At 38.9% G+C, this 27,040-nt stretch overlaps 1 long non-coding RNA gene across 1 annotated transcript; it reads right to left on the bottom strand.

Moving 5' to 3' along the window:
• Positions 1–3,893: 3,893 nt before the first annotated feature.
• On the bottom strand, positions 3,894–24,975 carry LOC114143620 (uncharacterized). Its single transcript, XR_003595284.1, has 3 exons — positions 24,963–24,975; positions 11,326–11,331; positions 3,894–4,057 (listed from the first exon to the last, which is right to left on the bottom strand). It is a non-coding gene; the product is annotated as an uncharacterized LOC114143620 (long non-coding RNA).
• Positions 24,976–27,040: the final 2,065 nt, after the last annotated feature.

Here is a 27,040-nt window from a genome sequence, read left to right on the forward strand (position 1 = left end):
TGTTTGTTTTGACATTTTTGGATATATGCAATTTGATTGGCTCCACTGCAGCTCATGCACACGTACAACCAGAATGTGGAAAAGCAGAGAACCCGTCTCCGTTTATTAATACAGTATGGGTGAAATAAGAAAACGAAATGGTCCGCGCTTCTTCAATAATAGGAATATGTTTTAATCTTTAGATTTGGGGTAAAATATTAATTATTCTCAAGTCCTTGGTGCAAACGTCAAGTAAAGTCACAAGACACTGAACATTTTTCCAAGCAAAGTCATAATATTAATGACTAAAGTCTGACTCAAGTCCAAGTCATGTGACTCGAGTGCTCACCATTGTGACACAATTTCATAAAAACAGACACTGATTAATAGCAAACAGTCATGACGTCTCTTATTGTTATGTAATATTTTTGCCTTATTTTGTTTCTCTTTTTGCGATTGTTCATATCAAAAAGAAAAAAATAATAAAAAAATAACCTATAAATACCAATATCTAAAGTAATCAATCACGTTACGAAGTTCAAATAATCTCAAACTGGTTTTTTGAACTTGATTGTGAGATCAGGTCTTAATCCAATAGAGCTCATATGGGATGTGGTTGAAATTCTACATTTACCATCATGGGATGCGTAGCCAACAAATCTGCAGCAGCCATGCATTATCGTCATGGCAACATGGAGCAATATCTTAGAGGAAAGTTTATGACATCTTATGGAGTCAGTGACATGAAGAACTAAGGTAGCTCGGGCAGCAAAAATTCAGTTCGACCCAGTTCCAGCAAAGTGTACGGAACAAAGAGCTCAGTGAGTTTACACAGCAAAATGCAAAGTGAGACAAAAATGTAGGAATTAAATGACCTGCTTGTTTTAGCTGCCACCGGTAATTTGTACGCTCAGCAAACCCAGTGTTGCTGGTCCACTCCGGATTCACCTTCGGCAAAATTAACCTCAGTTCAGTTTAATTAGATGAAGAGGTTTGATATGTGACTTGATTTGGATTGATGTGACCTATGAATGTGGACCTCAGGACAAGAACTCAACATTTGGGCACCTGTGAGGAGGAGTAAGGGCCACTGTGGCTCGGTTCTGGGTAACGACTCCGCCGAATGACTCAGAGCTTCACTCGCTCTCTCGCTCCTTCTCTTTTTCTCTCCGTCCAGCTCTAACACACACGCTCAGTTGCCCAGGGTTGACGACTTGTTGATTTCCATTTGTACCCTCAGCTCATCGTTATTCACACCTGAGTCACCACAATACACACCGATATGTGCAGGTCCCACATTTCTGGTATTTCCGAACAGGAAATGTTTGTGTATTGTGTGGATTGTTTTGACAGATTTGGACACTCGTAGGTGTGTTGCCTCTTAAGTTTGAACTTGCACACATTTAATTTCCTTTTTTTTTCTCTTTTTGTCTGTCAGAACAAATTTTCATAAAAGCTGCAGATAACCTTAATAAGTACAGCAAGCAGTTTTAAATATTTTATTACTCAAGGTGTAAAAAAAAAAGAAGAACAAAACAACCTGGTTTATGTGCAAAACTATGACTGTGGAAGACTTTTGGCCCGCTCTTCCTTACAGAATTGATTCCGTTCTGCCAAGTTGGAGATTATTCAAGCGTCAAAATCAAACTCAAGTTTCATCTGTGTCTTAGCAACTTCAAGACCTCAGTTTTTTGTTTTCTGTCTTCTGAGCCATTCAGAGTTTGGCTAGCTAATTTTTTCTACCTTTAGCTATAGCCACCTTTAGCGTGTCAGCAGGAGTGACTGATTTCATTGCAAAGTGTTCTTGAGTGTCCAGAAAAGCGTTATGTTATGTCATTTCATTTCATATAACGTATATATTTCCCCACATCTTCAGCACTGCTTCAGTTAAATTTCCCACAATCCAGCGCTGCATCACCATCACTGTCAGATGACCAAACAAATACCACATGACCAACTTTCACTCCCTGCCCCTCCAGAAACAAATGGCAGCAGGATAGAAATGAATTAGTTTTTAATATCGGTCCGGTTTTATGTATCGGAACGATACAGTTATGTTAAAAAATTACCGTTACCGGCCGATATATCACGCATGTCCAGTTGAAATCATCACTGGAAACTGCTTTTGTATTCACCAATGGTGTTTTGGTTTTAAATTCGGTTTCATGATCCAAGACATTTAAGTGTGAATCAACAACAAAAAAGGAGGGAATCTACAATAGGACAAGTACTTTTTCACAGCATGCTGCTGTTTTCCTTTATTCCCTCATTTGTGCCAGTAAGGATCCTGAGAAATAACACACAAAATAACAGGAGAATACTAAGAGGCAGAGGCAAAAGAAAGGAACAGAATGGAATTAAGTCGTAAAGTTCAAAGTGAAATATTTCACCACATTTTATATTAAAGTTCAGGTGCTTGAATTGATTTTTGTCTCTGTAATCAGAAGGAAAGAGACACGCAAATGCAACATATGGATCATGCAGAGTAGGAATACGAGGAGCAGCACGTGGGACGATGTGTGAAAAATAATCAGGAATATTGACTTTCAACACTCCACCTATGTCTGCCTCCTCTTTCTATTGTGACTCTGACTCTCACACACACACACTAAGCCCCTCAGGTGCGGCGGCTCTAACAACAGCCAAAGTGTGTCCCTAATAATTAACAAAAAATAAATAAATCGTCTTCTGAATGCTGCAGAAGCTCTGTGCCACGCGAGCTTAGCGACGCGGCTGTGTCGACGCATCACTTCCCGGTTTTTACCGTGTCGTCCCGCAGCAGGCTGCAGACACCAGATAACAACAGCACAAAGCATGCTGGGAGATAAAAGCGACGCTAAATGCGCTGGGCCCCCCTTGGTGCCTGTCACAGCGTGATGTGGCATCAGTCAGTATTATCGCTGGCTTGTACCTGCTAGCGAGCAAGGCTGCAGGAAGGGAGACGACGAGCCAGAAGACCGGCGTAGTGATGGCCAAATGAAGCCTCACGAAGCAATGAAGCTTCCGGCCCATTGCTTTGCCCAAAGGTTCGTTACTCGGTGGTTCATTCATTTCTCACTAGTGACATCTGCTGTTCAAACTGTGACAGCCTTGTCACTCAGACAGACATATTTAAAAAACAATTAGTATATGTAATATTGTCACAAATTTTGTTGTCAAACTCATGTTTAGTAACAGGGGAGTCAATTAAATCCTATTGAACTCATCTTTTTTAGTTATTAAAATGATTTGTAGTCAATCCTGGTATATGTTGACTGTCAGTGGCTGTTTTCTTTTGTCATCGAGTGATTGGACGATAGACATTTGTTTTAGTGTACTCAGAGTGCAGTGCTTGTTGGGGCAGACAGTAATCTTTGAGTTTTGATTTGCCTCCTAAAAACTAAAATTCTTCAAAAATTCTCTTTTTCTTGGATTCCTATTGGCTCTCTGATCTGATCCCTTACATTTTTACTCATCATGCCAGAATTTTACTCTTCCAACAGCTTTAGTCTGTTTCTTCTGTGCAAGACTGATAGATTTTTGCAGAACAAAGAAGTGGAAATTTCAAGAAGGTGAGAATTTTGGAGGTGAAGGGTTTAATTACTTTTTATTTAAGAACCTTGTGAATGATCATCTCAAAGTATTCGCAGATGTCAGATTTTTTCTTCTCGCTGGCTCCTTTTCAATCAAGTTCATTTGTGTAGCACATTTCAGCATCATTGCAGTTTCAAAGTGCTTTACATAATAAACAACACACAAATATAATGTTATAAAATATACCATAATCAACAATTGAGAAAATCAATAACAAACATTACATTTTGATGAGTGCCATCATCAAAATCATTAATGCACATGAAAGGTTCCTTTTATTTCGGCCACTACTGAAGACAAATACTCCCCTGATGCGATCCTTCATTTTGAAAACCGACACGCAAAATGAAGCAGTCACATGACCCATGCAATGCGAGGCCTCGTTTATTGCCAGTCACGTGGTTTTCAACAAGAAGACATAAGCCTCGAAGCGGGGCTTCATCGTACACGCCCCCTTATTACTCGGTACGAGCCTCGAAGCCTGGCTTCAGATAGCCCATCACTACTCGACTCCTAAGACAAAAGTTCAAGACTTGGTTGCAGGAGCGAAACGCAGCGTTCTGCAATCAAACATTCCTCTTCTCTCATGTTGGTCCGGGTTGATTGCTCAACGGTAGCCATAGATGGGGACGTGTATAAACAGCGAGGTTCCTGTCGCCTTTAAAGAACGTGAGGATGTTTCAGTGAATACTCTGCGACAAGCCCATCTGAATAAAGGAGGATTTAAAAAGAAGAAGAGCCCATCGCAGATTATGCACCGATCCGGGAGAATTCTCAGAGTCAAATTGTTCAAAGAATCACCAAAGGAACTATGAACACGCACTCTCTTTTGTAACCCTTCAGTATTCAGAACAAGTTCTGCCATTTCCCCCAAAACTTTAGACACAATGTTTTCTCTACTCACTTACAATGTTTTCTCTACTCACTTGCACTTTCTATAACTGCAACTTGTAGCTTCAGCTATCTTGAGGAACGATCAGGAATTCTGTTCTTTGACCTTTTTGACTTTCTAAGCGCGCAGGTTTGACTTGGGAATGTACTCCAAGTCCAAACTGAGACCTCGAACGCTTAATGTAATCAGACACGGCGATAGCAAATAACAAGTCTGTAGTTTGATAGGACTTGTAATGTAGTAAAGAGGAGATCTGAAACTAAAAGAGAAACAATTGTACTTACATGGCTGCTGCTTTTCTTTTTAAAGTAATGTGGTGTGATTGACCTCATTAACTGACATTTAAGATAAAAAATGATGGTATATTACTGACTGACGTCACTGTATGAGTGATGAAACTCACAAAAGAGTTACTAAAACAAAAAAAAAACAATCACTAAATTGTATAATCGCGTCAGCTTCTGTGCAGCATGAAATGCAGTAAGTTGACCCGAGTTTGAACTCTCACTGAACTGCTGCAGTTGAAGGTGATCTGAGGTGAAAAGTCCCAGACTTTGCACATTTCCATGTGTTGAAGAGCTCTCTGACTGCACTAACATTTGTGCCTTAAAAGGAAACAATTTGGTTTGATGCTGCCGAGGTAAATCACGTGACGTTTCTTCTGGAACTTTTAAGAGGATTTTCCTTTGTTTTCTACTAGAAATTCAGATGTTCCGGAAACTTAGGATAAACCTTTTAGGATAGTTTCGCAAAGTATAACAATTAACTGGTATGTTAAGAGTCACTAGTCTATTTTGTATCGCCCAACGAAATCTCCGGGAATGATTAGTGCTAAAATGTTCTCTTTGTTTTTTGATTTTGATTCAGTTCTGAGGGAAGGTGATTGTCAAACTCCTTTTAAATCTCAGCGGACCTTTGTTCACTCCACGCTCGGCCTTACAACTCGCAACATAAACTAAACTTCAATGTTTTGGGAGGAAAGACCAAATCTCTCTTTACTCTTTATGGCACTTAAGGGAAAAGGACTGGAAAATTCGGAGAAGATACTCTCGGCACACCAGACCTGTGCTTTTGTTTCCCTTCATAAGATTATTGGCTCCAGCCAAGTTTGACAGGTGAATCAGTGGCTCAGTCGGATTTATATCAGTTAAAACAACTAACCACTTCCTGGTTGACTTCTGAAATAAAATTGTTCTTTACCAAAATACTAAATTAATGGCCTAAGTCCCTTTTTTTCTTCCCTAAAGTGATTTTTTATTTTTTTTCCTAAATCATCTTTTGACAATAAAAAGGGGTGATTTTTTTTTATTATTTTCAAAAATCACTTTTAGCAAATAAAATGATTTAGGCTGTGATCTTAGGAGGCTGTCAATGTGCGAAAACAGATTTTGCAAATTTATTTTGATCGCGTTTGGCTGATATACACACACAGCTCTAGAAAACAAATAGAGACCACCTAAAATGATCAGTTTCTCTGATTTTACTTTTTATAGATAGATGTTTGAGTAAAATGAACATTGTTCTGTTATTCTATGAACTACTGACAATATGTTTCCGAAACCACAAGCAAAAATGTAGTATTTATTTGCAGAAAATGGGAAATGGTCAAAATAACGTAAAAGACGCAGACTCAGACCTCAAATAATGCAAAGCAGACAAGTTCATATTCATTTAGAAACAACAAAACTAATGTTTCAACTCAGGAAGAGTTCAGAGATCAATATTTGGTGGAATAACTGTGAGGTTTTCAATGGGGTTCAGTGAAGCGGGCTCTTATTTTTAGAATGGTCTCTTAGCTGTATAAGGTGTGAAAAAAATGATGGATTCTAAAAACATATTTTACAGAGATCAGTCAAAAATAAATAAATCACACATAGATGCCTTCCACATTACCGGCAGCTCAACCGCTCGGGTTTCTCGGATGTGACATTTTACTCCAGACCGTGAACTTATTGTTAACGAGGAGACAAGAAGCTTTATCACATAAATCTTCGCTGCCCAGCGGCTTGTGTGTGGATGTGGCTCCGGCTGAGCCCCCGTTTTAAAGCGGAGACTTTCACTCGGCTGTAAAAGGTCAAAGCGGTTCTTTTAAAGCTCTCTGCTGAGCGACTCTTTTCTTGCAGGATTTTTAAGGACTGGAGCAGCAACCTACACCCTCCTTACCCCTCCTCAACCCGCCTGAAAACCAGAGAGGAATGGGTCTCTTGTCCCAAAACGTCTACAAACACCCGTGGAGCAATAAAACTCAAATACGTCAAAATTTAAGGCTTGGAATGTTGAATTCACGACTCCGTTGATGTCCAAGACTCTTCCGAAGGCGCTGCGAATGAAGGATGTTGGCCTCATCGCTCCTCCTCCCCGATAGTCGCCCGGCTAAAAATGAAGCTGTAAAAGCCCGCGCAAACATGCGGGCGTCACCGGAGCACAGGCCTGCCCTCGCTGCGGCAGGCTAATTATATTTGCGCCTCGGTGATGAATGTGGCTCGGCTGTGATTTATTTACGTCGGCGCCGACAGCATTCTGGGTCCGTCTTTCCTCTCGCGCAAATAAACACGCGAGTATAAGGAAGTTTAATGTCCCCCGAGAGCAATTATCGCGCGGTCCTACGGTACGCTCGCGTCATTAATCTCCTTGCAGACTTTGCCGTGTCAATACGGCACTTCCTGTTGTTATTTACCGAACACTTCCTGGCCGGGTGGGTTTTACTGCGCCGAGTGATTACAGGCACAAATACGCTGACTTGTCGAGTCCCAGCAGCCCCAACAGTGTTGGGCAGCTTGTTATTGAGGCAATAAAGGTTTACAAAAAAAGAAAAAAGAAAAGTGGTATAAAACTTAATAGGCACATGAGGTTGCTGTCATAGGTACATGCTTTACATCAAAGAGGAAAAGGGTAAATATGAATCGGTTTTGTGCAATGATTTACCAAAAGAACAAATACAAAAATCAAATGGAAAGGCGGAGAGGTTATGGTAAGAAATTTAAATTTTTTTTAATGAATAAAATTATGTGAATAAAGTCATAATATGAGAATAGTCATAATATTGCCAGAATTATGTTGCAAAACAAAAAAAAGATTGAAATACAGGAATAAATAGTCATAATATTATGACTTTGTTCTCATAATATAATGATTATATTATTCTTGTACAAGTTTATTCTTGTAATTTCATTTATTTATTAATTTGTGTTTGTATAGCCCTCATACTGTGTCGTGTTATATAGATGTTCTGATCTGATTTGTTTCATTTAAAAATTATTTAAATTAATTATTTAAATGGATACATTTATTTAAATAAATAAATATGTGTCTGGCAGGGACCAACAACATTGTCATAAGAATACAATGATTCTTTTAAGTAGTTCACCATCTTACTTATAATTGTCATAGGTCATAGGTCAGCATACTGTGGTCACTAAAATAAATAGTCTTCAGTCTCACATTAAACTTCTAACCCAAAGAAGGAGGATTACTAAATAGAAATTCCTATAAATTCCAACTCACTTTAAAAAGTGAGGCATAATTTCCAATATGAAATGATTGACAAGGGTAACAACCATTGTGCTGAGTGATTTTTAAAAAAATTTTAAACAATAATTTCTTAATTTGGAATTTTTCCCAGCAAAATAAATCTCCTCAAATTAAAGCTTGGATTTTTACACTGACTACAGATTTGTTTATTTAAATACTTTTACACACATCCTGCAAGTGGTGTCATTAATGTATCGACATCTACATGTGAAAAAATAAAAATAAAAAAATCATTGACAGCATGAGGAACTGTTGCATTAGGGCTGGGGTTTGAGCTTTTCTTTTTCTGCAAGGTGTTTATTTGTTGTTGCTTCGCTTTACAGTTGGAGTTGTTCATTTTCTGCAGGACTGCTCTCGAAGCTGAGTGTTGTTGAGAAAGGAGAAAGCAGGTTGGTAAACAGGACAGGAGAACCGAGGTGAGTTCGTGACAGATGGCCTTTCTCTGGACATCTTCCACATGCTTTATAAGCACACACACACACACACGCGCCTGCACACACACACGCATGCACACACACACACTTGCGTGGCTATCTTTGTGGAGACTTTCCATTGACTTCCATTCATTTCTACAGCCCAAACCTTACCCTTATCCTAAACCTAACCCTAACCCTAACCATTACATACCTAACCCTAACCAAAACTCAATTCAGACCATAGTCCTAAATCTGACCCTTGACCCAAAAACAGCGTTTCCCTTTGTGGGGACCAGGCTTCGGTCCCCATAACGTAGTATGTGTCAGGAAAATAGTCCCCACAAGGTTTTACAAACAAAAGCACAAGCACACCCCAGTTGGTATTTGTACCAATGTTAGGACTTTGTATGGACTTCCATTCATTTTAGCAATGATATTTATGTCAAACCTAGGCTTTCTCCCTAACCCACCGCACTAGCACCAGACTTTTGTCCCCATTAGACTCATCGGTCTTCGGAAGGCTAGTAGACAGTTACATTATTATTCTCCTTTCTTTGGTTCCCTCTGTTCTCTTCATCTCCCGCCTCTCGCCCAGCCTGTCAGCCCGCCTTTCTGCTCAGCTGTTTCATACCTCCTAATTTTCCTCCACCTCCTCTCTTCCCCAGCTGTCCCCACTCAGCTGTGATTAGCTCCACTCCTTCATCGCTTCCTCCTCTCCCTCAGTATTTAAGCCGTTCAGTTTGTGTCGTTTTCCACCGACTCCTTCTGGGACTCTCTGTGATACTCTACGATTGGCTCCGTTATGTTCTGTGTACCTATCGTTAAATATGCTCTCAAGAACACGCCACACAGCAGAAGCTGCTTGGAGCTTTTACTTTCATAAATTAAAAAAGAAATGTAATTATTTCTGCGTGAAGGATTTCCTCTTATCTTTTAAAATCTCTGACATGAATGGGATGCCATACAGGTCGGTAACATTGAGCACGTGCTCTGTTCCCATTGTTAAAACCTATCTGTGTCATGCTCTCATTACATTTGCTCCATTACTCAAATGCAACGACTTCTTTCCTCATGCACTGCAGTTATTCAGATCTGACTGCTGTCCACTGTAAAAACGATGCCGTGAGCAACTGATTATTGTTGTTTTTACAAATAAACGTCTGAGTGAAACGACAAATTTCCATTACCGTAGTTCTAAGGTAAACACTAAAACCATTTATACCTGTCCAACTATTCTGAAAATAGTTGGGCAGGCTGAGGAGATTCTTTCCTCTGGAGATTTATTCATGGTAATATTTTTCCAAGCGGCGAACAATAAACAGATATTGATTTTTCTTGAAAAAAGAAACGTCCCTTGCTGTACTGATTTGTGGGCCCGCTTGAAGACAGACATCAATTATTTTATTGCAACAGCCAAGAGAGCCACATATTGTTGGGTCATGAAAATACATAAAAATACCTGTATAGCAAGCCACATAACTAATATAAAAATAACGTAGGTTTTTTTTGGCACTAATTATTTACATTTACGTGCACAAATCTAATGGATTAATAAATCCGTCAGCAGACTTTTATTTTTTTCATGACCTCTGTTCAATACCCATATCTGAAGAACACGTGTTGTTGTAATCGCTCCAAGCTTGTTGATTCTTTTTTTGCGACTTATGGAAATTAATTCTTGAAATAAACAGCTAGAGAAACCAGTCTTGTGAGGAAGCCGCGCGATGCAGCACGAGTTAAATCTGCAACTCTGTCCGTCCGTCCGTCGGCCCATGCTGACCTTGTGCGACTTGTTGCTTCGAGCTGCTTAGACATTTAAATAGGGTCAGCTGAAAGTCAGAGCAATTTCACATAATCATATTGAGTGAACTCAGATGGCTCTCAGTAAGAAACAACTAGCCAGCAGTGAGGCATGGGGTTACCTTTTTATGATTTTTCTTTTATTATTATTTATTCATTATTTAAATATCTTTGTGTCACTTAACTCCTTCAGACCCCTCGTCCACTGTAATGGACATGATACCTTTCTGGGATTAAACCAATAAAAAAAATAAGGAATTTGTTATCTGCATGATGGATCTAACAGATTGGTTTCTTAATAAACAAAAACAATGAAGTTCAGACTCGTAACTTGATACTAGTGAGTTTCAGGCATCAGACAAGACGAGCATCTGAATGGGGAGGAGTAAGCATCTGTTTTCCATCCAAAATATTAATTTATGTTCATAGCAGCCTAAAAAACATTACTCTCAGTATAATGTTAAGTATTTCCAATTATGATTTTTTTCTATCATGAAATCGTAGGATTTTTTTAAAAGTTGAGTGTCCATCCCATTGGACATCAGGAGTTTCTGTATGTTGTACAACGCCTAATAATTCAGTGTTACCATGCAAAAAAAGAAGTATGTATGAGCATTTCATAGCCATTTTGTGATTTGTTAATGCTTTTATATTATGTTATTTTTTCAATGATGGAGTATAACCTCCCAGGCTTTCTTGAACTGACTGTGCATCAAGAGACATCTGCTCTTGAGTGCTTGGATATAGGAAATAAGTCATGTGAGAATGTGAATTAGATGGTGAATTGAGAAGTAAAGCACAAAGTGTCTCATCCAGAGGTGTTCAAGCTATACAGTGAATCAACGGGTGGTGCTGTCCTGCTAGATGAAATTGTTGGTCTGTACCACACAAAACTCTGGGAAAAAAGTCAGTGCCTACCAGATGCAAAAAGCCATAATACGCATTTCTACTGTAACACATGTAAAATCCAGCTGTGCTTTGTGCCACACTGAAACTGCTTCAGGGGTGTTCACCAAAAATTAGAGATTACATGAAAATACCCAGCAAGCTGATGCTTTGTCAACTGTTTGGTAACTGTGTAATCCGTTTACATGACTGCAAATAACATGCCAATGCATTTGAAAGTTCAATGACGCATTACTAAAGTCAAAACTATGTTTTGCATCATATATTTTCTATTCAGACATGCACACTGAAAAACAATTAAGCAAACATCCAATTTATAAGGTTGAGATCATGCCTAATTAGATATTATATGAAACTCTGGGGAAAAATATAGAAGTTTTCAAGACATCCTACGCTCATTTAGTCGAGATGTCAATTACAATGGACATTTGAAAAAACATATTAAAACATGAAATAGGAAAAATGTCTATTTTCCCCTTTATTTCTAAGCTTAAAAGGAGTAAAAATCAGTTGAGCAAAATTTTTTGGTCCACAAGAAAAAATTCTGGTCTGAAGGGGTTAAAGTAGAGCAGTCCAAGGAAATATAAAACAATAATTAAGCAAATATCTAAAAATAGTAAACAGTAAATGAATCGGAATGGACAGAGCAAGAGAGCGATGTATTCCTATTTTTTAATGCATATATGCTTTAAATGCTTTAGATGATTGACTTTGTTTTTACTCATATCAATTATTATCTTTGCATGCAATTATATTTTTGCCTCAAAGGAAACTGTGCTTTTTCTACAATAGTCAGGCTATATTGTATGGCTTCCAAAATTGTATAGTTGAAAATAATCATATCGTTCCCATTATGGAAAGTAAGTTGTTGTTTTTTTTTTTAATTCCCGGTGAGAAACAGTCTGCCAACCAGCCTTGTTTGGTGATATTGAAAGGCCTCATTAAGCAGAAACAGAGAGGGTGAATTGCAGAATCAACAGGGTGGGATCATTAAAACTGAATTCTTCTTCCAGCGGAAGCTTTAGGTCATTTCCTGAGAAATGAGCTGAACAAAATTAAGAAGAAAACAGTAAAAAAAACAAAACAACAGAAGTGTGGGAAACATGTTAGCGCATGCTTAAATTAAAAGTATTTTTGACTCAATTTTCTGCCATTTTAAAAAAAAATTCCAAGCTATCTGCAATCAGGGAATTTTTACTATTTACATTTTACCCTCTGTGCACAGAAAACTAAAAGTTTAGATTTTTTCTAATAGTTTCATTTCAATATGAAGGCATACTATGTCAATAAAAAAAAAAGATAGATATTGCATAAAGTAAAACATTTCTTCACGTTATTAAGTGCAAATAAACACTTGATCCCCTAAGAAACCATGATTTATAGGGCTGGAGAAGAAGGCATGTTTTGCAAGACCAGAACGTCGACAATTTCTGTGGTTCCCCAGGTTTTTCCACATTACAAGAAGAAAATAGTAAAAACTCAAAAACCCTCTTAATGCTTTAAATTTTCTCCTCCTTCTAATGTTCTGCGGGGTTACGCTCTGGAGACGGACTATGTGCTGAATTCGTTTAATCTAGCCATTTTATTGTTGTCATAGCAATGCGTCTTGAGTTATTTTCATGGTGGAAGACATCTTGATGAACCATCTGTAGTGTTCAGTTCCTAAATTCCACTGTAGTTGTTCTTGTACATTCTCCACCGATGCCTATAGCTGAAAAATGCATCCAAAATGCAACATTTTTACCTCATTGCTCTATTTGATGATTGTTAGGGAACCGCTAATTCGTACATGTGCCTCCTGAAGCCAGAACTGAGACTATTAGACAGGTTTTCATGGTGACTGTGGTCCAGTCTGCCTTCAGATCATTAACAAGCTCCCACCATGTATCTGACAGCTGATTCCTGAACTTTCTCATAATCGTTCTCACCCCATGATCCAAGACCCTGCATGGAGCATCAGCTTTTTTCCCCCTCTTTATATGTGTGCGGGCGTGTGTGTGTGTGTTTTCATTTCCCAATAATTGCTGACACAGCTGTCACCTTCTCGTAGAGCTAGTTTCTAATGATGGTGGATCTCATTGGAGCCGTTGTGTCCACGGAGGTGGAGAGCCTGGTTCTGTGCGTTTTTACTCGGATACGTTAGGGTTACACATGTTCTGTAAATGATAAACTGATTTTGTGTGCAAATCACTACTCTGCAGAGCTCAGTTCTAGTGGCGCCCTCGAATCTTATTTCATCATGCAAAGCGATTTTGAATTTTTATGCAATACTTTTTTTTTTGTTGCTGATATTCTGCACTTTCCCTCCTTGTAAAATTAAATCCTCCCCCTCTCCCCCCATTTACTGGCACTCAGTGATGACTCCTTGGGTGTGCAAATATCTGTACAGCTTCAATAAAACTTCTTGCGTCCAAGTCAAACGCCAACACTGAATCGTCTGGATTTTAATGCGTTTTTTTTTTTTTTTTTTCCCCAGTTGCCGAGCACAGCTGCGCCACATTCACCATGATGCAATTTGTCACAACAACTCCACAGGCATGACTTGTCAGCTCTGAGCTCTTTGCATGGTTAGCAGCTTTAAAAAAAAAAAAAAAATCCACCCTGAACGTGTTGGTTCTGTTGTGAGCGCACAATGAGACGCAGTCTGCTCTGTAGTGTCTCGCACAACGACCCGAGACCGGGATGAAGGTTCAGTTTCCCGGCTCATGATGACCAGAGCTGCAATGCTGTCGATCAAAACGTATTCATGTGGTGATGAACGAATGGCCCAGTCAAAGTCCAAATTGAATTTTAATTGAAAATATATGCCTTTGAAAGTTGCTTCATCCTGTTTGATTAAAGGGGCTATACTGTGTGTTTTCCAGCCACAGAGTATCATTTTATAGCACAATTAACTATGTTACCTTCAGCTGTTGTAATGAATGGCTGAATGGTTGCCATGGGAGATTCAAGGATTTCTCAAACATGCACGAAAGAATCAAAGCGACACCTCAGGTATGTTTTTGATCAGGCAAAATCATCAAAACATGTTAAATTAAAAAATTCAATTTTACTTAATGCGGCCCCTTTCATTTTGCGTTGTTTTGTTAGGAAGAATGGGGAATAATTCACAGTATCTTGCATTTGCAACGATAATTCAAAAAGTCAGCAACGTCCTGTTCCTGGTCTTGCATATAAAATATCAATGCAACACACATTGACCCTCGAGGTTGCGACGTGAAAAAATGTTGAGAAAGTGCACAAAGTCGGAAAACTTTTGCAATATGTACTTGTGTAGCATATATCGAGTTTGTCCCCTCTGGGTGTTAGCGTAGTCAGACACACCATCTGCGGAGTGATGTATTGGGTGACTGGAGAGCAAGGCTTTAATGAAACATAACTTGTGCAGTCAGACCAGCTGCAGACTGAAAATCACAGGCTATTAAAGCTACACTGCCCAAGTACCGCATTTTAGAATCGGCCACCACACAAATTATACCATTTAGCACTAGTTCACTAACGGTTTGGCCAAAAAAAAAACAAAAAAAGAAAAACAGCTATTTGTCTGGTTCACTTGTCCATTTGTTGACATTTTCAGCAAATCACAAATTAGTCCACTCAGTTTGTGGTGACTGAGCACAAAAAGCTGAAAAAAAAAGAAATAAAAACACTGCAAACAGTTTGCTAGCTTCAATCATAAACAGAAAAGTAAACGTAACAGAATTGATGCATTTATTGTGACTGCGAAACATATAGTCAGACAATGTTACAGTATTTGTTTATAGTATGGGGAGGACAAAAATAATACACAAGCACATCTGTTTGTGATCCGATCTGTTACTGTGATGGAACAAAAACTGTCTGCATGGTTTTGTGCTCGCATGTGATAGATACTGTTCACACGGAGCGAGGGCCGCTGCGGAACCGCTTGGTGATTTCTCTAAAACGAGTTGCGAGTTAGATCATCAGGGCCCCGGGAGAGGACATTCCTGCTCGCCGCCGACGGAGGGCTGTCCCAGAGGAACGCCCACCAGAAACAGTGACGGCTGATGACATCACTTATTAGAGGGCAGACTGAAGAGCGGGTGCTGCCGAAAGCGAGGAGGAGGAATTAAGCAAGGTTAGCGCAGCTTTGACTTCTTAGAAGACCGGCGATTTCTTGTATTTGCTGTCATTTTTCACTAATCGCAGACGGTCTTTGTACTCGCAAATACGCTTTTCGTGCACATATGTGCTTATGCTGATGTTATTTATTTCCGAGGCTCGATCTGAAGTTCCCGACACGCAGAGTGAAACAAATCAGTTGGAGGAGAGGGCTCTCAGATCCGACTTTTCCTGATTCGCTTTGATGCTCCCACATGAAAGAGGTTCAAGGCCACAGGGAGACATAGAAAACATGTTAGTTTTCTTTTTTTTTTCCCCTCATGCATCATATAAATCTGACACCCTCTTACTATTTATGGACCTCTATGCATCGATGTCACTTGGTCTGAACTGTAATTGACACTGTTGACTAAAACAGCTTTGAAATTCCCCCCCCCCCCTCAATTTCTCCTGATTTAAGTGTTTTTTTGTCACACTTAGATGTTGAGTTCAATTTCACAAAAAATTCTGACCCCGCAGAGAAAGATCTGATTTTTACCAAGCTAAAAATCCCAGGAAAAGTGCTTATTATGTATTTCCAGCCACATAGTGCTTTTTTAAATAGCATAATCAAGTAACTACATTACTTTCAGTGGTTATAGAAATTCTGTATACATTAAGCATAAAAGAAATTTGACTCAATTTGGCACTTTGAAATTTGGCCGCTGTCTCTTTAAGAAGCTCCTGCTCCTTCGGATGCTCTTCCTCGGACTGCAGCTTCAAGGAGAAGCTGTTTATACACAAGACAACCTGAGTGGGGCATGGCAATCTCCATCCTGAAAGATTTTTATTTTAATATTGAAAGGGTTTTGAGTGGCCTACTCAAAGTTAAAATTTAAATGAGCTGCTGTAGCCTTAACGAGACTGCTTATGCTCCAAAAAATCTCAGAAATGGCTGGATTAAAACAGTTTTATGAAACACAATGGATCAAAATTACAAATATAAAAGTAAACAAAAAAGCCCTTGTCACTTAAAATAAATGCTTTATCTCAGCTTTTTTATTTATTATTCCCTTATTTGTGCAGCTTAACCTTACTGACACCCACAATCTCATTGGTAAAAGAGGCAATTTAAGACAAAAACACTGTTATGAAGCTTAGAGAATATATACTTCATGTTGATTTGACACCCTCAATAGATAAAATCAGAATTTGAAAACTGCATTTTGTAGTAAGAAGTACGAAGTTTGAAATATTTTTTTTTCCCCCCACATACAATCCACAGCTACGTTTTGATCTTATGGTTAAATTAGTTTGAACAATGCAATTAAAGCTGGAGTTCAAATGAGTTTGGTCATTATTATGATTCACTTGCATTAGCCATGGAACATTTGCCGAGGACACAGCATACGCACACAAAATGTCATTAAGAGGCAACATTTAAATAAGTTGTCATATCAATGACTGAACAGTAATCACCGTATGAAGGCAGGGGAGGAATTAGTTTCTTCAAAATTCTAATAGCATACATGAAAACAGCAGCCTTCGTCCTTAGGCTGTTTGACTATTTCTATTTTTCGTCAGAACTTTCCCGGTGTGTGGGTGCCACAGCGATGAAACCGGCTGGGTGTAATCCGGCCTGACACTCGCCCACATCTTGTTTCCCCAACTGCGTCGCAGGCGCACACAAAGACCCACTATCAGCAGGGACACGCAGGGGAACAAAACAAATTACAGCGGAAAGGGAAAGAGACAAACAAAAGGAAAGTGGGTTACACAAACACTGGGGGGAGGCCGTTTTGCAAGATTTGATTTAGAACAATCCATTAACAAAGCTGCATTATTCAGTGGGACCAAAGGACGGGCGTGGCGTGAACAGGATTCGCGTTACTTTGTAAAACAAGTGCCGGCGTTCAGTGGAAGAGGGGCTTAAAACGGTAATTTGTTTAGGATTTTGAGCGACGTGGTTTTATGTCTCACTACTTCGGTATAACAACGCGGGAAACTCCGCCGTTCCGATGATGTCTGTCAAATCTAATGTTTGTTTCCAGAAGAAAAACAATGTTGCTTTGTTAATCAAATGCTGTAACACAGTCTTTCACTGTTCCACAGCATAAAGAGGGGAAAAAAAGAGGCAGAGATGGAACTGAAGTAATGAACCAGAAGATAAACAAGAGTATTGTTACCCCTTCAGTGTTTCTATACTTTATTCCATACAAGTATAAATGTCAATGTATTTCAGTGAAATTCTATTTGCTGGGCAAACTCGAAGTATGGCATGAATATAAAGTGGAAGGGATTTTTTTTTTTTTTACTGTGATGCCCTTGAATAAAATCTGACATTAGCTAATGAGTCAACAGACTCCAGTCCTTTGTGATTTAATGACTGTATAAATACAACTGTGAATACACGCTAACCTCAAACTTGTCTGCGATTCAGAATTCACAGATTGTGGATTTTTCTGCTTAACGTAACCCCAAATTTGCCCCTTTCTTTTGAAAATGTTCTAAAGAAAATGCCATTTGAGCAGCAGAAGCAACTAGCCACAATGCTACTTGACACGCTAATGCCTAGCGTTTGGTAACTAGCCATTCAGTTTTTGGCTGTACAGCACAGAGCAGACACAAGGAGGACCACGTATGTTAGCCTTTGTGGCATTGCTATGATGGTTTCCACTCTGCGCATTAATGCATATTCAAGTATATTTTGTGCATAAACTATTAAATGAGGCAGCTGTTAAGTGCTCTTAACGTATTTGTGGATTTTAGCTATGAGAACTGGGAGAATACTTTGGAGCAAATGTGTTACTTTTGAATTGCGAATGTTTTGCAAATTTATATTTTTAATAATTATGATTATTTCTTTTATGCTGGGCAGATTTACTCTATAATCCAAGCCCTGTTGGGCTTAAAGTAATAAATTACAAGTCGGGTACTCAGGATTTTCTTGTCATGCGAAGTATCATGGCTCCATCACTTGTCAGCACAGTGTTCTTTTTAAATGCTAACAGTTTTATGCTAGCTGGGTAAAACAAGTGACTTCTTCACCTTAGTGGCTTGTGAAATTTACCTCCCAAACATGTGATCAAACAGTGAATTTCTGGCTCAGCAATGAGGACTTTAACGCAAGGCCGTGATAGTTGGATAGCAGATTTATTTAGCTTTGCTGCTTTAGTTTGATAAACGGAAACGTTAAGAGATTTATTCCGTTTTTGTTTTTTGACTCAAAGATTCATGGCGTTGGCAATACGTCCCAATTCCTGCGCGAGCCGAGCTGTGACACTCATTGCCGCGGGATTTTTCAGTGTCCAAAAAAAAAAAATCTTTCACAGCCTGGCTTAGCTAGTAATCACATTGAGTAAGCTAGTGTCAGGCACAATGTGGAGCGTTAAGTTATTACAGCTCTTCATCATCCTACGTCACCGAGAAGCAAAGCAGTTAATGCGACAGAGCGTCAGGGGAAAATGGAATCAAGGTTTCCCCCGAATGTAAAGTCATTTAACCTGGATCCTCTTTTGTCATCCCAATGCGTTATGCCTCATCATCCAAACACGTCATAGCAATAAATGTACACAGACTGCATTAATAATGCTGAAATAATAACTGCCTAACAGCTGCAGATTTTGCTGTTGCCATTTGTAGCATTTTATGCCGACTCTAAAAGGGGCACGGAGCCACGTGACCGGAAATTATACACAAGCTTAATTTGTAGAAAGTGATATTTTCAAATTTCCTGTCAACTTTAAACATTTTTCAACTCAAAAACACGACGGGCCGCTGGATGAATGACCGCCCGAGCGCCCAAACACCAGGCTTAGCAAGTTTTCTGGGGGAAACCTTGAATTAGGATAATTTTCTTTTTACGGCTGATAAAAACAACATTTCGGATTAGAATATTACATCAGACAAAAATAAATGCAGTAATGTGATCTTAATGAAAAGTTTGATAATTATCTGCCTAAGGGCTGTTTTTCAAAAGATATTTTCATTTGACAAAAGCCTTTTTAGAGCACATACTCTAAAATACTGTACTGAACATTACTGTAAATCCGTTCTGCGTACACAGTTGCATTGTGACTTTCTGACGTTTTCTTCTAAGAAGTGCCTCTTATTTACCTCTCTCCATCTTCCTACCAGTTGTCTTGTAGAAGGAAACCATCACCACCACATGATGCCCCAGCAGCACTTTTTTCCTCACTTGGCATAGAGTGTTTTTGGATGTTTAGAACTAACCTAGCACTAGAGCACTTTTTCTGGTAAGATTTGTGGAGTGCACGGATAACAGCTCTCCTGTCATCAGGTTCTCCGACCTGAGCCGTGGATCTGTGAACCACCTGCACCACGGCCTCTCCTCTGATGAATGCTCTCCATGCCCACGCTGTCAATTTAGATGGACATTCTCTCGGTTTTCAGATGATGGATTGAGCAGCGTTCTGTGGGAGTCTCAACTTCTACAAAACTTTATCCCTGACCTGTCTGCTTTGTTCCTTTTGTCTTCACGATACCGTTTATTCACTAAGGTTCTCTAACAAACCAGCACAGGACAGCTACATACTAATTAGGTGACTTTTAAAAGGCAATTTGTTCCTAAGTTATTGTTAAAGGGACAGTCTTATGTATTTTTCAGTTAACTACGTTAACTTCAGTTGTTATAAAATGCTAGGGTTTCCCTCAGTGTATTATAAGCCTGGTAGGCCACCAGGCTGTACTTGTGCCCCCACCAGGCTTAGCATTGTTAATTTCTCTTAGTTTTTTGTTTTTTCATTATTATTGCCTTTTTTTTTAAAGATTTTGTAGTTGGTGTTTAGGTATTAAACTTCCAGTCTTCAAAAGCTGCATAACTATCAAGTAATATTTTCAAATTTCCCATCAACTTTAAACATTTTTTAACTCAAAAACACGGCGGGCGGCTGGATGACTGCCCTAGCGACCTGAGCACGGAGCTTAGCAGGTTTTTGGGGGGAAACCCTGAAATGCTGTATTACTTAAAATAAAACTGACTTCCTGATTTAACGCCATGAAATTGGGCAACTGTCTCTTTAAAAATTTCTGCTCTTTCTGAAACTCCGCCTTTATGAAATCCTATGTTGACCCTTCAACAGCATTTCACTGAGAACTAGCTCGTATAATGAGCTCAGCAGATTCACAGTTCCACCAGGTTGCTGCTAATTGCTGCTGGCTAGTCTGAAGGAGCCGAGTTGGTGAGTCGTGAGAGAGGCCTGTTCTGAGAGTCTGTAGCTTGGAAACTGTAGTTCAGAGGAGGAGCTTCGTCTGGGAGGCAGAGCTAGGTCCTCCCAGGCGTTTCACTGAATGGTTGCCACGCGAGATTAAAGGATTTCTCAAACATGCAAAAAAGACAACAATTCAGGTATGTTTTCATTATGGAATAACAGAACGTGATGTAAAACTCAAAAAGGTTGATTTTAAATAACACTGTCCCTTTAACATATTTAGTAAAAATAAGGAAAAAAAAGCACTATTTTCCTTCATAACTTGCAACTTTATAATTGCACAATGCTGGATTACCAGAAAAAAAAAAACAACACGAAAATCTATTATTCATGGTGATTCTGTGAAAAAGTTCAGCGGGGATAAGAACTTTTACAAGGCACTGTACATCAGAAGCATTCGCTGAGTTTAGGTCAAATTAGAAACGTCCTGGTTGCAGCACATCATAATTCAAATCTATTTCAAACTTGAGAAAATTATGAAAGACTTCATGTAAACTGAAACAGGTTCATTTCCAAAGAAGGAACATTCATCAATCCGCTCACCGACACTCATGGTAGAGTACGCAAAAACAGTGAACTCATTTAGTTTGTTGCCGTTTAAAATGGAAATGCATTAACCCTTTTGGACAAATTCAGTTTAAAGAAACAATATGTTGAAATGCATTCTTGAGCTGAGTTTTATGACTCTAAACTGTAAAAGACCAAAACGTAGTTTACCTCCTGTAACATAACTCAAACATCCAAACATATTTTAAAGCTAAATAACCTCATATGTGAAATTTCTGCCTCGTTTCGGGCTAAACAAACATTTTCTGCTTCATTGTGCCCCACGTTGAACATTACCAAACCTTTTGCATCTGCTGAGCCTCACTTTGATCTTTCAGCTGCTGCTGAAACTCCTGCTGGTCTGGTGCCTTAAATTAGACACTAATGTGTTATCATATAATAATATATTTATTGATTTGCTGAGATGTGCAAATCCAAAACACATAACTTTTTTTTTCTAAAGTCCTTTCACCCATTTCTCTTTGATTTGGTTCATCGCGCTCTTTCCTCGTGAACAGAGCCGCCGTTAAAAACTGAATTACCGAAAGGACTGAATGTGAGTGGGAGGTGAGTAGCTCAGTCTTTTTGGGGTCGCTACTTCCCGAGTCGTCGTTGCCGAGCCTCGGGCGTCTTCATGGTTTAAGGTGGCATTTTCTTCCTTCATTAACGCCGCCTACACTCCCTCAACTGGATGGGAAGAGATTTAAGGAGATCAGAAGTGATGTAATGTTGCGTGACATCCTGTCCTCGACAGCATCACCCGCGGTGTAGGCCACAGACACGAGCTCTGGTGCAACAACACACACAAACACACACACACGCGCGCACAAGTCTGGAAACCACAGTGACACAATACACTGACGGCAAACATGTAAACAGTGATTAATATGCATAAGGTTGCACAGACATAAACATGCGTAGCTGAATATTAATAAGTGTCAGTGACATGAAGCTCGAGTTCATTAGAGACAATCGAATCCATGACAAGTTTTACAATACAGTAATATGGTCAGCTTCATCGCTAGTAAATAATCAAGCGCTACCTTCAACTCCACTTCAAGCTGGGGTATGTAACTCATAAAAATGTTTTTTTTTTTTTACATATTTGTTGAAACTTACTGTATCTTGACAGTATAGTAGGAGACAGGAAGAAAAAAATATCTCCTACCGGTGCTAACTATATAAACATCCAGCATGGTTAGAAACAAACAATCTGGGCCAGGAGGAGGGTCTTAGCACAGTCAATCATGCTTCTGTACGTGCTGCTTATGCTCTTACCCTTCCAGTCTGCTACACTACAGCTGGTTCACCACAACAGAGGCTGCCATTAATACTAAAGTTAGTCTGCATGGCCACCGATGACAACGGATAAACGGTTTTCCTGGAACTGTAAGTTCCTTCGCTGCCATTAGCACATTTAGCAGCATGCACACGAGCATGACTGACAGCGCTAAGCCCCTCCTCCTGGCTCTGATTGGTTGTTAAATATATATATATATATATATATATGTGTGTGTGTGTGTAAAATACATAACGTTAATAGCGTTATGTTCTGATCAGCAAAAACATCCCCACCGCTGAGAAGCAAAGTGAATGGCACGGCTCATTTTAGTTTCAGCACATCTCTGCAGTAAAACGCCTGCATTCTGACACTGGAGGCTACAAAAACGGTTGCCATCTATCTAAATATGAAGACTAATCACATTCCTGCAGCAGCAGCCTCTCCCTCACAAAGGAGAGCAGTGGGTCCAACAAGGCGCTGCTGAGGAACGAGAGTCTGATATGTCTGCCTAGCCTCCAGCTACCGGTTGTATGGCATCTCTGTGTTAGAAATCCATTCATTCTGCTGAGACTCTGACCCACACGCCCCACAATATGTATTGCCAATGCAAGGCGCTCGAGGACACCATCAGATGATCCTCGCCTGTGCAATAACTTGTCGGAGCTGTTTTGGCAGGGAAATGACAACCGAGGTAATGTTGAGCAGGTTTTAAAGACGTTATGAGTGAACAGTGCGCTTTGCACTTCTCTACAATCTTTAATGCATTAATCGTCTCAAGTGAAAGAAAATGTGTTTTACTTTAATCAATTTAAAACAGTTGATAGCCACTTTGCAAATTAAGGGTGAATTCACACCAGTCTTGTTTAGTCCACTTTAATCGAACTCTAACTCGTTTGCCTGGAAAGTCTGGTTCGTTTGGGAAGGTGTGATTGCTCAATCAAACTCTGATGCAGACCAAAGAAATGAATCCTGGTCCACAAAAAAATCCAGGTCTCTGTTTGGTTGAAGTGAATTCTGGTGCAATTCAAAGCAGACCAGAAACCACTCCAAAAGCAGGAAGTGGACTACAGCGGAGGGCATGCTGGGTAAATAGAACCAAAGCAAATGCACGAGTCCAGCGTAACGATGAGAAAAGGTTCGTGGTCTTTTACCAGATGTTACCATGTTGGACTATCACATATAAATAGTCCAGCTGATTTTTTGGCTGTAAAAAAAACCACCCAAAAAATAAATGCAGAAAATATAGAAGAATATTTAGTTTTTTTGTACATAATAATACCATTTTAGGAACCTTTGACCCGTCACATGTTGTTGCAGATCCATTACACTCAGTGAACAGATAAATGTGGGGAGAAATCAGTTCTCATTTGGAGATAAAAATGGTGGGAAGATTTTACCAAAACTCACTGTGAGGATGTGCAACCTGCGTACACAAACACACCAAGACTCAACTTTAGCTTCAGGTGATGGCCTTCTTCAAAAATAAATAAATAAATACACTTCTTTCTAATGATAACAGTGTTTTACTTAAAGGCACAGCCTAACCTAACCAAGCAGTTATTCCTTTTTAAAGGCAGTGAGAGGGTTTTAGTCTGAGGGGGACGAGGGATTTTAAAGTGGGTGGATTGAGGGCAGCTAGGAGGATTTTTTAGATTTTTGTTTGCAGCCTCAGAAGTTGGAATAGTGTAAAAGTGGATCCACAGGCTTGCAGCACTGAAAGAAAGGTTGGAGGCAGGCTATGAAATATGAAATATCCATATTCAGCTGTGGATATTTTTCTTATCCATAGGTGAATAAGAGTTAAATATGAGCAACATAAACTAAATAAAAAAGAAATACACATTTAAAAAATATGACAAAGTGAAAAGCAGCTGTGTAACACAAAAATGTATTAGCCTGATTTTAAGAAAAAACTGTTGGTTTTATTTTTTTTTTTTCATTTGTTGTTTTGTAATAAGAAAAGGAAATATTGTTTAGAAACTGAAAATAGGTAAAATTGTAAAAAAAAAAAAGAAAAAGAAAATAAAGGGCAAAAATAGTTGAGAACTGGAATAGGCTATGTGGGATTTGCTAGAAAATGTGATATGTTGAAAAGAAGAAACAGCATAAATGATTTAAATTTGACATTTTTATATTTTATTTTATTTATTTCAAAAAGTACTGAATATTATTTTGCTTCACGTGACTTGTTAAAACAAATCAATGCTCTGTTTGTTTACATGTAAATTAAACTAAAAAAAGAAAGAAAGGAAGAAAAGGCAATCTCTAATCTCAATGTACTCTTCAAAAACAATTATCTTTTTTTGTGCCATTACCCAGTGACTACGGTGGTCATTCGCATCAAAGTTAAATGTTTTCTCTCATATACAATATTGTGTTATGTAATGGACGTTGAAAGAGTTTAATGGTTATTATAATAAAAATTTAAAGAGCTGCCGTACACCCACTAAGTCATCATTGGTATCTACTTAGCGAGGTCATGGGTGGACAGGAGCTTATACCAGCAGTTAATGGTTTCCTCCACATGTCCACCTAAGAAAAGAAAAACACATCCAAACTGTTCTCTGGAAGATTTTACACCTTTTCCTTTTATCATATAAATGTAATAAAAAGCTTTGAAAAAGTTATTTTTCAAGACATATATAGCCGAGAATAATGCATTTCTTTATATTCTCCGCAGGATTCACCAACACTACTTCTGTCGGATTTAAATTCTCAGATTCCCCTCCCGAGTCCCCAAGTACATGTGAGAAAATTCAGCTGCAAATATTGGCCATATTACGATTACTGATTTTGAAATTGCACCTTACAGCTTCGGCTCAGGCTTTCAGACCCTCTTATCTCGACCCCAAGGTTGTCAGGGTCTGGTAGCAGACTCTCTGGCACTGTTTCCACTAAGACAAGAGCCCCACAGGGCACGGTGTTCTCTCGCTTTCTCTCTGTACTGCTGACTACAGGCATAGTCAGGAATCTTGTCTGGTGCAGAAATTCTCCAATGACACTGCCCTGCAAGGTGTTTTTTTCTTTTAATCAATAACAGTGATGATGCAAAAACAAAAAAAAAAGATTGAGGTTTGTGGTCAGAGGGAAACTTTTGAAAACTTTAAAGGCTCAGTCCAGACTTTTTCCCTTCTTGCTAGAAGGCTGACCCCCTTTTATTACTGGTTGTTTTTTTTAAATCATGGAATCCTGGCAAGTATCCTTTCTTGCTACGTACCAAGGGTGGGTGGACAGGGGAAGACGTTATGGTGGATGATCAATAAACTCATCAGGAAGGTTGAATCGCTGTTGGGCCTCACAGCTTGCCTCTCTTGACATCATAATTTGAAAGTGAGAGAGCGTTTCACGTCTCTTGTTATTGAACTTCTTCACACGTATAGTGTAAACATGATATGATTACACTAATCAGGCATTGCATTATGACCAGCCTGTAGTTTCCATTAGTTTCCTCTGGATTGTGAAACTATGACAGAAAAGCTGATTTTGGAATCAATAACATAATTACAATAATCACTATGAAAAATTATTGTGTTATTGTTCCTGCACAGAAGCGACACACCTCACAAATTGTGACTCTTTTGTATTAATAATGCTTAATATTGGTTAATTTAAAAAAATAAAATAAAGTAGAAAATTCCTGAAGAAATTTAACTGGGGCCTGCCAAAGTGTGCCCGTCGGTTTGGACCCAGCGTTCTGATGCTAGAAATTAGCATCAATGCTAAAGAAAGCTACAATGTAATCAGTAGCATGTGGAGAATCACAAGAATGTTAAGTAAGCTGGACTTGCACCATTCAGTATGATAAAGTAAGTTTAGCAGCTAAAATTAGCAAAAATGCTAATGTTAGCGTGATTGCTGTCAGTAGCATGTGGGACATCACTAGGATGTTTTCTATAATTGACTTACTTCATTCAGTATACTAAACATGGCTAATAAGGAAAATAAATAGCTAATAGTGTGTTTAAGCTAAAATGCTAATGCTAAGGAACTGCCTCAGAGAAAAAGATAATGCAGAATAATATTATTGCACCGCCTGCGGCAGTGCACTAACCTGAGGGGCATATTGAGGCTTTTATTTTGGAATTTGCAGTAAGACTCATATTAAATGGCCACACTACACCAATGTGTAACATTGCTTTGGATAAACCAGTCACATAAAGCCAAAAAGAGCAATTCCATGATGTAAAAATATTCAAGGCTTTTATTTTGAAATTTTTCTTAAGCTTCATTTCAAAGGGCCGAACTAATCCCATGTATAATAGTCATTGTGTTAAATCAGTTATATAAAGCTCAAAAGAGCAATAATGTCATGTAAAAATTGTCAAGGCTTTTATTTTGGAAATTTTGTTAAACTTCATTTCAAAGGGCCAAACTAATCCCTTGTGTAATAGTCATTGGGTTAAATCAGTTATATAAAGCTCAAAAGAGCTATTATCTGATGTAAAAATATTCAAGGCTTTTATTTTGAAATTTTTTGTTAAGCTTTATTTTAAATTGCAACATTAACAATGGTTGTGTAACAATGGTTGGGTAAAATCAGTTATACAAAGCCCAAAACACAAGTAGTTCTAAAGGCCAGCTCAGTCCTCCTCTGTAGTAACTAACAGTTCCACCATGTTTGTAGTTCTGACATTCAGCTCAGACCTCTTTTGTAGGCACTGAGTGTCCGCCATGTTGTAGTTCTAACCTTCAGTTATTGTAGTTCAGCTGTCATGTGAGTGAGACAGAGAGGGAGAGACAGAATTCTAACAGTTTGAAGCAGTTAGTTTTTCTGAACAAAGCAGGCTGAACATATCTTTCTCTAAATGCAGTCAATAGCATG

The sequence above is a fragment of the Xiphophorus couchianus genome, chromosome 4 (genome assembly GCF_001444195.1).
Source record: "Xiphophorus couchianus chromosome 4, X_couchianus-1.0, whole genome shotgun sequence".
NCBI classification, from domain to species: domain Eukaryota; kingdom Metazoa; phylum Chordata; class Actinopteri; order Cyprinodontiformes; family Poeciliidae; genus Xiphophorus; species Xiphophorus couchianus.